A 9,032-nucleotide genomic window follows, 5' to 3' on the forward strand; every position below is an offset into this window, starting at 1 on the left:
ATTTTATAGTTAATAAAAAAAACCCCAACAACCTAGTGTTCCATTTGAGACGATACTACCCTTCTAAAATTCATACACTGGACAGTAGAGTACATACTGCACAGTGTAAGTGTGTAGTATGCCAAATTTGGACACGACTTTGGTTTGTACTCTCTAATGCGTGTTTTCGGAACAGAAATAACACAATGAGTGACCGTACCTTGTGCTGTGCAGAGACCAACTGGTTGTTGAAGCTCTAGTCTTTACATTCAATAAACAGAAGTATACATCTGTTTTCGTTTCCTGGTGACTGTTGTGTTATTGTGAAATTATCAGGAATTGAATTGACTGAAAAAGTTGTCTAATCCTATGTGAATATGACTTTTTTTTTTTTTTTTACACAGATCTTTGGCTGGAAGAAGTGGCCTTTTTATCTCTTCCTTCATCCTCTTCAAAGTATGTGTGTGTGTGTGTGTGTGTGTGTGTGTGTGTGTGTGTGTGTGTGTTTTCACACATGTTGACTTGGAAAGTGTATCATCCATGAAATGTAAGAGGTGCATCTTCACACGTCCAGAAACACAAGTGTACTGCCAAACTGACAACCCATTTTGCTGCACTCCTGATTGTGATTACCAGCGTAAATGTGAAGAACTGTGTATTTTATTTTCCTCTTATTTTTTTTTTAATTATATATATTTTTTTCTGCTTCCATATACTGATGGAACACAGGGATAGATATGTTATGTCTACCATGGACAGTTTACCCCATAGCTGAGTATGAGGGGAGGGGGGGAGGGACTTAAAAATGTCAAGATTTAATCAAGGATTTGTGCCTAAATAATTGTTACATTTTTATAAGAGACACTGAAGCAAATCGCTTACTTGTGTGGAACAAATCTGTTTGGGAGTTGCTTGTAAATGAGCAATGTTTTTATGTAGCTTGGCATTCCCTGCTTAAAGGTACAGTCTTACATGTGTTGTGTAACCAAACCCATGTGAAGTGGGGGAGAACCTGTGGTGCTTTTTGGGGACTGCATATCCCACCATGCCCTAGGTCTGTATTTAAAGGGTGGAAAGCTCACAGACCAGCTAAAGTCATCCGCCTTTTCTTGTGAAGCTAATGGTTTCAATCAAAGCTGAGATTTTTCTTTTTTTTCTTCTTCTTTTTTCCCAAATGACACTTCAGATTTTTTTTTTTTTAACGGCAGATTGTGATTGGTCGTGGTTCTGCCAACCAGAGCAAACACAAAGCTCACGAGAGCACTCAAAGGTGCCTGTGTTAACTTAAGACCCTAGTTGGAAGTATTTGGTACATTTCTAAAGTAAATTCACCAGCCTCAGCATTCCTGCTTGTTTCTAGTTATCTCATCTCCTGTGTAAGCCCAGACTGAAGCCCTGATGCCCAGCAGTGTGAGAGTTATGACATTTATTTCAGGGCTATCCTGTTGTCAGCAAACCAAGTCTGCTGTTCTAGCTAAGGATACTCTGATTCCCAGACAGTTAATACTCCAGCACATCTCTCGTCGTTCTCTTGTCCTTCATAAAACACCAGTTCAGAGCATTTTCTGAAAAGAGGCGTACATGCTCTCATTGACTGTTGTTGCCAAAACTCTGAAACCTCATTATGTCCACCTCACACACACACATAAAGGATATTATTTCAACTTGAGCAAAATGTAAGAACACACATATATATATAAATAAAAATATATATATTTTGTTAGTATATACATTGTAGATTTATAAATAAATAAATAAATAAAAAAAATCACTATTCATTTGAAGTGTAGACATCTATATTGTTCAAGTGAGAGAGCAGGGCAGGGTATGGTAAAATGACTGAACAAGCATGTTTCAGAATGGATTATTTGCATATTATCCATTTTCTTGTCCATTCTGTTCACCTGTGCTCCACTGACCACATACAGTGTCTGTATGTGTAACATTTACTCTCCACGTTGCTGTGTTTAGGCTTCATTGAGCTCTGTCTCAAAAACAGGCAAAGGATTGAACCGATTCTAATGTTTGAGTTCGTGTAAGCCTGTTGTCAAAATATTGTTACTGATTGATGAATCTTCCCTTTGATTAGGGAAGACCGGAAACAGTTATGCCACTGTCTGTAATTACAATTCCCTTCATACTGAACTTTTGTTTTTATGGAATGAAATCTAGCCGTTCTAAAGCAACCATTGCCCAGCTCTCATCTCAGATTTGAACACATTATGCAACTGGTTTTGAATGTACACTCAAATATAGATTATACTCCTTATTTGCTGTACGTCAGAATCCTGCCAGTTCAGTTATATTATTATTTCATTTGTCAGTATATAATCTATCAATTTCTGATTAAAAACAGAATTTTTTTTATCTTGTGTGATGGCATGAATGGTTTAATGTGTGTACGATAATACAGTGTTAATTCATAACGTCTACAATCTTGTCGATTGTGGACAATGTTCAATATCGATATTCGTTTTCAAAAAGAGATTATAGTAACGCATATCGATTACTGAGGGAGGGATGCATAATTGACCTTTTTGAATATTTTAAATGTGGCCTTCTCATTCTCAAGGCAGTCATATTTGGTGCCTTATTAGTGCCTAAATTTATTTTTCTTCTGAAATAATATTCTTCATTTATCTTTAAATGTTCTGAAGTGCTCAAAGTAAATGTATGACTGAAAAGTTTCGACTCGACTGATATATCATTTTTCAAGAAAAAAAAATGCATCAACTGTTCCATAAAGTTATACATTTCTGATTAGGTATGTGTGATTTGTCAGTAATCTTATGCTTGTGGTTGGATTTACATTTTGTTTGCTTGTGTAACCTTTTTTTTTTTTTTCTTCCCTTCTTGTCCCATTCATTTCTGTTGGTGTCTGTTTCCAAGTACTCATTATTTGGAAAGCATGTAAAATTATGGGAGAAAGATTTCCATTTTGAAGATTATTTAAACACTAGACTGTTAGCAGTATTTTTCATCACCAGCCAAATTTATAAACACTTTAGATATGCCATATTGTAGGCCTCTAGCAGTGAGCACACAAATTAACTTCTGGGTGGAGGTTTTATTTTATAATTCGAGAAAGTCTATAAAATGAAAAACAGGCTTGTTCTGTCTGACTTTTGCTTTTGTCACCAACATTACCTTAAAGAAATCCATCATTGCATCTTCCATGAAATCCAAAAGCATAAATATTTTATTTTAAAATTGTGAAACATTATCACCAATTGTTCATTGGTTCAATTACACAAGTGCAACATTACAGACTGGTGGAGAAAGTTATTTGCAGAGGGGATGCCTTTTGGGACATCTAATAATTTTTTCCTCTTATTTTAAATTAGTTTTTTTTTTTTTTGTTCCCTCACTATAAATGTTTCATGCAAAACTAAATTTCAGAGTTTGCCAAGTCTTGTCAAGCATGAACATGCATGTGGCAGTTTATATTTTTATGGGAAGTGTTCCGGCTTTTCAAAATGCAGCATTAATAATGTGCTGTTGTATCTGAAGCAAAACGTCCTGCCCAACATTTCTATACTAATGCACCACTTTGAATAGGGGACATGAACAATACAGAATACTGCTGTTGTGGCTTCAGAGTGCCTCCTTGTGTGTGTGTGTGTGTGTGTGTGTGTGTGTGTGTGTGTGTGTGTGTGTGTGCGCGCGTGCGTGTGTGCGTGTCTTTTCAGTCTCTTATTTCTGTCTTTTGTTTTTATAAAAAAAAATATATATATATATATATATAAAGTAGGTATTAAGATTCTGTCCTGTATATAACAGTAATGTAGCAATAAATGTGCCATTTTTAATAACAAAACTCTACATTTTTTCAATGTCTGGGTTTGAATCTTGTATACCTTAAAAAGCTAAATAAATAAAAACATGTAATAGAAGGTGTATAATTATTTTGACAGCCCTTACTGCTTCCTCAACACAGGCAGGAAAGGGAAATAAATTCTACATCAGATTATTAATAAAAAACAGTGACTGGTTGTGTGAAGTTTACATAGTTAAAATAATTGGGGTCCACTGAATCCCAAATTGCTCCCTACTTCTTATCAGCCATAACATTAAATCCACCTGCCTAATATTGTGTAGGTCCCCCTTCTGCTTCCAAAATAGGTCTGACCTGTTGAGGCACAAGACCTCTGAAGGTGTGCTGTGGTATCTAGTACCAAGACATTAGCAGCAGTTCCTTGTTCTGTAAGATGCAAGGTGGAGCCTCCATGGATCGGAGCTGTTTGACCAGCACATCCCACAGATATATATATATATATATATATATATATATATATATATATATATATATATATATATATATATATATATATATATATATATATAAACCTAAAACATCAGATTTATCACAAAGTTCTAAAAGTAAACAAAGAGAACCCAGTTAAACAAATGAGACAAAAAATAATATACTTGTTTATTTATTGAGGGAAATGATCCATTATTACATCTGTGAGTGGAAGTATGTGAACCTCTAGGATTATCAGTTAATTTGTAGGTGAAATTAGAGTCAGGTGTTTTCAGTCAATGTGATGACAATTAGGTGTGAGTGAGCGGCCTGTTTTATTTAAAGAACAGGGATCTATCCAAGTCTGATCTTCACAACACGTTTGTGGAAGTGTATCATGGCACAAACAAAGGAGATTTCTGAGGGCCTCAGAAAAATTGTTGATGCTCATCAGTCTGGAAAAAGTTACAAAACTATCTCTAAAGAGTTTGCACTCCACCAATCCACAGTCAGACAGATTATGTACAAATGGAAGAAATTAAAGACCACTGTTACCCTCCCCAGGAGTGGTCTACCAACAAAGATCACTTCAAGAGCAAGACTAATAATCTGCAAGTTCATGAAGGAACCCAGGCCAACTTCTAAGCAACTAAAGGCCTCTCTCACATTAGCTAATGTTCATGAGTCCATCAGGAGAACACTGAACATGAAGGTTGCAAGGAGAAAGCCACCACTCTCCAAAAAGAGCATTGGCTCCCTTGTGCAATTTGCTAAAGATCACATGGACAAGCCAGAAGGCTACTGGATAATGTTTTGTGGACAGATGAGACCAAAATAGAATTTTTGGTTTAAATGAGAAACGTTATGTTTGGAGTAAGGAAAACAGCATATGAACCTTATCCCATATGTGAAACATGGTGGTAGTATCATGGTTTGGGCCTGTTTTGTGCATCTGGGCCTGGACGGCTTGCCATCATTGATGGAACAATGAATTCTGAATTATAACAGCGAATTCTATAGGAAAATGTCAGGATATCTGCTCATGAACTGAATCTCAAGAGAAAGCGGGGCATGCAGCAACACAACAACCCTAAGCACACAAGTTGAAGAATAAGGTTAATGTTTTGGAATGGCCATGTCAAAAGTCCTGACCTTAATCCAATAAAAATGTTGTGTAAGTGTAAGGGATTGAAGCAAGCAGTTCATGTGCGAAACCCACCAACATCCCAGAGTTGAAGCTGTTCTGCACTGAGGAACGGGCTAAAATTCCTCCAAGCTGATGTGCAGGACTGATCAGTTACCAGAAACATTGTTACACCAGATACTGAAAGCAAAGGTTAACATAATTTTGCCACTCACATATATGTAATATTGGATTATTTTTCTCAATAAACAAATTACAAAGTACAATATTTTTCTCACTTGTTTATCTACTTTTAGAACTTTTGTAAAAATGTTATGTTTTAGGTCATATTTATGCAAAAATGTAGAAAATTCTAAAGGGTTCACAAACTTTCAAGCACGACTGTATGAATTCTTGAATCTGATTGTTCAGAAGATGTGGATTATATTTCTATAACAGCAGTTCATGTGTTCTAGCTGTAATTCAAGTCAGATATTTATTAATGCTCTTGGTTTAATACATTTTTATTTATATGGTAACTTCTTATTCACAGGACTTCACAGGAAGCTCATAATCCAAGACTAATTGTAAACTGATTTTTAAAATGTGCTATGTAACAAACAACAAAAAATAATTAATTAAAACAAATTATAATTGTTGATGGTGTAGTTATCTCTAAGGAGACATTTATTTCATATTTATAGAAGGAGGCTCAGTGTAAGCACTTTGTCAATAAGTTTCCTGCCATGCAAAAGTCTTCAAGACTGCACAGTCCAGTTTTTTGTCTTATTACTTTCAAGAGAAAAGAAAAATGGAATGCCTGTCTGATGTAAATAAATGATAACTTTACATTAAATGTAAGTATAAATGGTTAAAAACTGCACTATATTGTGAAAAGTGTGTGTACACCTGACAATCACACCTACATGTACGTCTTCCTCAAAACGTTGCCACAAAGTTGAAAGCACACAATTGTCTAGAATGTCTTTGTATGTTGTAGCTTTAAGATTTTCTTTCACTAGGACTAACAGGCACAAAATTCTTCCAGCATGACAATACCCCTTTGCATAAATCTAAGTGCATAAAGAAATGGTTTGCCAAGGTTATGTAGAAGAACTTGATTGGCCTGCAAAGAGCCCTGACCTCAAACCCACTGAAAACCTTTGGCATGAACTGAAACGCTGACTGCTCATCCACATCAGTGCCTGACATCATTAATGCTCTTGTGGCTGAATAGGCCGAAATTCCACAGCCACATTCCAAAATCTAGTGGAAAGCCTTCTCAAAAGATTGGAGGCTGTTACGGCAGCAAACGGGGACTAACTTTGGAATGGGATGTTCAAAAAGCGCACATGGATATGATGGTGGTGTCCAAATACTTTTGGCCAAATAGTGTACGACATAATGTTCATTACTGAATTAAAAATTGTAATTGCCATTGATTGCATGACATTTTGACTGTTGATTATTTTCCTATAACAGCATACCACATTGTGTTTTATTCCTTACTAGCTATAACCTCGACTTAATGTGAATTACAGCTGTTGTTGTTGTTGCTTAATCATCTTAAGTGATACGACTGGATAAGAGTTCATACTCACAGACAATTGCATAGTGTCTACTGAAATATCACCCAATCCGAGTACATTAGGCAGGCTGAAATGCAGGCTGGGGAAAATATTTTTAGCAGCAGAGGTTATAATTTTGTGCAAGTCTTGAGCATTTCTACCAAGACCTTTAAAGGACTCCAGCTGTAGTGGACTGGGGAGCTGCATGGGTTGTGGCTCTGATCTATTTCAGACACCAGTGGTTTGTTCTGGATGATGTATCTTGCAAACATTTCAATTGTAAGAAGAACTAGAAATTGTGTTATTCAATAGATATAATGGGTGTACAGAGGTTTTATTAAGCATTGTGTATTTATTCAGGTCTCCCCTTAACATAGAATTAACAGAGAATTTTACTTTTACATATTGTACATTTCCTATCAGATTTTATGTTTTGAAATATCAAATGATGCACAATGCCACTGAATATCCCATAAGCAATGTACATCAAGGGATTTATCTCTGCCACAGAATTTGCATCAGTGCCTTCTTTAAAAAGTGATCAAATCGACACATTGTTAAACAAACCTGATTCATTCTGCAGCTGGTTTTTGTTCACCCAGACAGCTCTCTCTTCTCCGGTCTTAAGCAGAGAGGACCGAATAGTTCCCAGATGGTGGTGCACAATTTGTGCAAATTGTCAAGCACTGATGCAGTTGAAGTGCAGCTACACTCTTTGATGCTTTGTCACTGGCTGGTTGAGTCTTGAATCTTGCAACATGACATTTGAAGTATTCAAATAAATTAGGTTTTAGGTTTGTCCATTCAGTGGAATCAGACACATTAAAAACTATGCACAGTTATTTATTTCAAGGTATGATGAAATATATTTTCATATGTAATACGGCTGTATTATTGAATTTCTTTTTAATTTTTCTTTTTGAATTTTACATAACATGCAATAGCATGCTAATTGAACTCTAAAGGTGCATTACTGGTGGGCGCAAATATGGCTAACTTCAGCAAACATGGCTGAACTTCTGAAGTAAGATCAATGCATCCCCATAACACTGCTTGTGTGTGCCTGTGTGTGTTTTGTGACCTGGGTAAGGGCTTTTGAGAGTTGTGAGTGCAATGTTTACTATCTGCTGTATTCTGCTAGTCTGTCTGAAGCTATAAAATGAACAGAAAAACATAGAGATGTTTAGAAAGCTACCACTTCCCATGGCACTTGTGACAATTAGATAACTTTATTGTAAGTTAGTGTAAGATGATTTACGTGAATATTAACGCATTATTATTATTATTATTATTATTATTATTATTATTATTATTATTATCATTATTATGAAAAACAAGCACTCTGAGCTTCACCTCATGGTACATATATTCAATGACCATATATTACGCTTTGTATTTTGTTAATGGCATGGCACATTGGCACAGTGAGTAGCACTGCTTTCTCACGGCTCCTGGGTCCCAGGTACAATCCTGAGCTCGGGTTACTGTCTGTGTGGAGTTTCTATACATTTTCTTGCTGTATCCATGTGGGTTTCTTCCCACATGTCTGTAAATGCATTGGCTATGCTATATTGGTTACCCTAGGTGTAAGTAAGTGTATGAATGTGTATGTTGCCCTGAGATAAAATGGTGTGAAGATAACTGAAGATTAATGAATTACAGATAATAATAATAATAATAATAATAATAATAATAATAATAATAATAATATACTGCTTTAAAGAGGAAGGTTTTCATTTCTAAACATGATGATTTGAACATATGTTAATTTGGTAGTTTAAAGGCTTTATTGTATCATTGTTTCACCTTTGTCAGAAAAGAACCAGAAAATATTTTGATATCTATTGTTTTGGTACCAAAACTAACCAACAGGAAATATTGAAATCTTAAGATCTGGGCAGTTATAGTTAGTTACATTAAGTCACCTTGTGTTTCCATGATTTTTTTGTTAGATTGGAGAACTTGTTTTCATAAATCAAGTTGAACAGTGATGTTCCACATTGTTCTCTCACAGTGTACACCACTCTAAACCACCACAGGATAAGAGCACAGCTAATAATGTGTCGTGTCCCCCCCCCCCCCCCCCCCCAGCCTCTACTTGTAACTTGTATACTTGTGA

General features: G+C 35.8%; 1 protein-coding gene across 5 annotated transcripts in view; it reads left to right on the forward strand.

Annotated features, from left to right (window-relative positions):
• tcf3b (transcription factor 3b) overlaps positions 1–2,346 on the forward strand; it is a 23,057-nt gene extending 20,711 nt beyond the window's left edge. For all 5 annotated transcript variants that reach the window (XM_053683019.1, XM_053683022.1, XM_053683021.1 and 2 more), the window contains 1 exon segment: positions 384–2,346. The gene's annotated coding sequence lies outside the window, so the exon portion shown is untranslated.
• Positions 2,347–9,032: the final 6,686 nt, after the last annotated feature.

Source organism: Ictalurus punctatus, chromosome 10 (assembly GCF_001660625.3).
Source record: "Ictalurus punctatus breed USDA103 chromosome 10, Coco_2.0, whole genome shotgun sequence".
Taxonomy (NCBI): Eukaryota; Metazoa; Chordata; class Actinopteri; order Siluriformes; family Ictaluridae; genus Ictalurus; species Ictalurus punctatus.